Consider the following 3,112-nt stretch of genomic DNA (forward strand, 5'->3'; position numbering starts at 1 on the left):
TTCACTCATTGAAATGCGTAGTCTGTTTTGTCTATTAGTGAATGACTGTGACTGATAGTAATGATCAGTGACAAAATGAAGCCAAACATAATCTCCTTCCCCATTTTTTTTTATATTTATGAATATATATATATATATATATATATATATATATATATATATATATATATACAGTGCGTATCAAAAAAAAAGTTTACACTTGGAAAAAATCCTGTAAAATTATACATTTGTAATATCCTGAAGATTTTTCCACATTCTAACATTGGTTCAGATCCATTTAAGCAAATGACGATATAACTGTCGAAAAATATTTCCGCTTGAGTGAGCACCACTTAATTTTGAAAAGTTAGTGAAAAATGATTTGCGCAGAACTGTGAAATAGTTATGCGAATAAAAGTAGACCTTAATCATGAAGAACACGTGGAATTTAGCTGGTAAAACTGATTTGAAGATATCTTTTACCTTTTTTGACTTGTTTCCTTGCCCAAAACACTTTGAAGAGTGCATTTCGCCCCACCCCACTCCCCCACACACCGAGGCCATCGTGACGGTATTTGCTTTACACTGAGCTGTTATTTACATGGAATGGCTTAAGCTTGATTTTCGTTTTGTTAATCATAGCCAAGTTTGGGAAATGTGTGGAGAAACAAGTATTTAATGGAAAATGAAATGTAAACCCACTTTCAATGATAAAAACTTAGTGAAAAAATGCTGGAGATGTCTGATATAAACTTTTGTTCAGATTTAGTTATGTCCTCAGATCCAGCTGGCACAAAAAGGGTAAAGGTTGTGCTTAATAAGTGTTGAAATTTCAATTTGGGTGGCAAAATTGTTACAAATCCTTGAATGTATCCGTTTTATTTCAATTGACTAAAAGTACAAGAGAAATGTATGAGAAATGTTTCGCAGGGTAAGTTTGATTTTGCCCTTTCCCATTGACACAGCGTGAAAACGAGCATTTCTGCGCAAACAGATTTCTGCGAGCTTTACAAAATTGGACAGTGCTCACTCAAGTGTAACATTCTGACAAAACTTTTACTTTCATTGGATAGATGAGACCCAAACCAAAGATTATATGTGAAAAAATTACCCACATGTTGCATATATTTTAATTCCCATGGCTTTTTCAAAGTGTAAACCTTCACCCGACAAAGGAAATTATAATTGGTATGGTGTCGAAAATCTGTCTATCTGACGGTCAATCGTATCGGGGTCGCCCTAGCCACTAACCCGTCTCTGTGGTCTAGTGGTTAGGGCACCGGCGTTCAAAGCTGGGGGCCCGGGTTCGATTCCCGACAGAGACATTTTTTCGGCATCACCAATTTTTCCAAAGGGTAGATAGCTATGGGAACCTTGATTTAAGCTACGCCTACCATTGTTCTCTTCATCCATTTCTTTCACACAATATATATATATACAGTGCGTCCCACAAAAAATGAAACCGAGATTTATCGATGATTTATGATAACTTAATCACAAATACAATAGACAAATGACCTACCATTGTAAAGCTTAGAATCTCCTGTTTCATCTGAAATTACTTAGATTATTTGTCCTTCACGCATGAGTGAGCAAAAACAATTTGAAGAGGGGATACCAAAAAGTCATTTGGCGGGCTGTATCTGGGTTTCAAAAAGAAAACCACACTTTTATAAATTTCAATATGTGCTCTTTAATTTGATACCTCAATTACAGAAAATTGTCAAGAAATAACAAAGTTCTGGTTCTTTGAAATAAGGCTTGAATTTCAATAATTTCATAAAATGAAGAGGTTTTACAGGCTAGCGTTCAAACTCACTCGACACTCAGTTTTGTTGACGATCAGCCATGCATTAAGTCTTTTGTTAACCATGCGACAGCTTCTGTGGGAAACCGGTGAAAACACGTTTATTTAATGAAATTATGGAAAAAAAGCATCGTTTCGAGGGATCATAACTTTTTTACTTCTTGACTATTTTTTGTGATTAAGGTATCATTAAAAGAGCAGATATTGAACTTTTTAGGCATGTGATTTTCTTTTTGAAATTCAGATACCCCCCGCCAAATGAGTTTTTGGTATCCTTTCTTCAAATTGTTTTCGCTCATTCATGCGTGAATGAGGAATAATCTAGAAAGAGGAGATTCTAAGCTTTACATTGGTGGGTCATTTGCCTATTGTATTTGTGATTAAGTTATGATAAATCATCGCTTAATCTCGGTTTCGTTTTTTCTGGGACGCACTGTATATATCAATTTATATATATATATTTGTATTTAATTTATGCTGTATGATCTCAGAAGAGTCCCCGTTGGCCGCGCGATCGCGCCGAAAATTGGCACGCAGGTTGTCTGGGACATAATCTACAAAATTGTTAAGTAATTTATTTCGTGCAAATTGCTATTAAGTGATATGCTAATTTATGCGTAATTAGTATGCGAAATCATACTTTTCCCTCTTACTCCCTAAAAACCAAAGTGAGAACATTTGGAACTTTACTTAGGGACCCTAAGTAAAGTTCCAAACGTTCTTCGGTTTGGAAAGTTTTTGTGGTGTTCTTAGCAAGTGTACATGAAAAAAAAGCGATATCAGATCAATTTCTTATGTATTATATTGTTTTTTGCAATTTCTTATGTATTTCTGTGTTTTTGGACCTTTTGTTTTTCATTGTTTTTTCAATGAAATTTGTTGGGGACTCTTCTGAGATCATAAACGGCATAAAATTAATACATTTGGACCAGCACAACTAAGAATAATCATAGATTTATGATTTTTGGTTGAAAACATAATTTGCATTGACTTTGTACACGAAATCACGTTTTTGAGCAATTTTTGGTCTGACATGCACTTACATAATGTTGCGTAATTTCAGAACCGCGTACCCCGCCGGCGCGGTCAAGCCAGCGATGGCGCTTGTATACTCAAGAGGCGGTGCTGGATTGTGTAGGGCATTATATGGTGCAGCGAAATTTAGATGAAGACGTATCAACTTCACGTATACTTGATATCATATTGATATGCAAAGTCTTAAAACCGTTGTCACCACCATGTAATATTTTATTTAAAAAATACAGTAACAAGTATTTTTAAGCATGATATTTGATGTAAAAACTTTTCAAGCAAAAATAATGATAT

The sequence above is a fragment of the Lytechinus pictus genome, chromosome 7, assembly GCF_037042905.1.
Source record: "Lytechinus pictus isolate F3 Inbred chromosome 7, Lp3.0, whole genome shotgun sequence".
In the NCBI taxonomy this organism is placed as follows: Eukaryota; Metazoa; Echinodermata; class Echinoidea; order Temnopleuroida; family Toxopneustidae; genus Lytechinus; species Lytechinus pictus.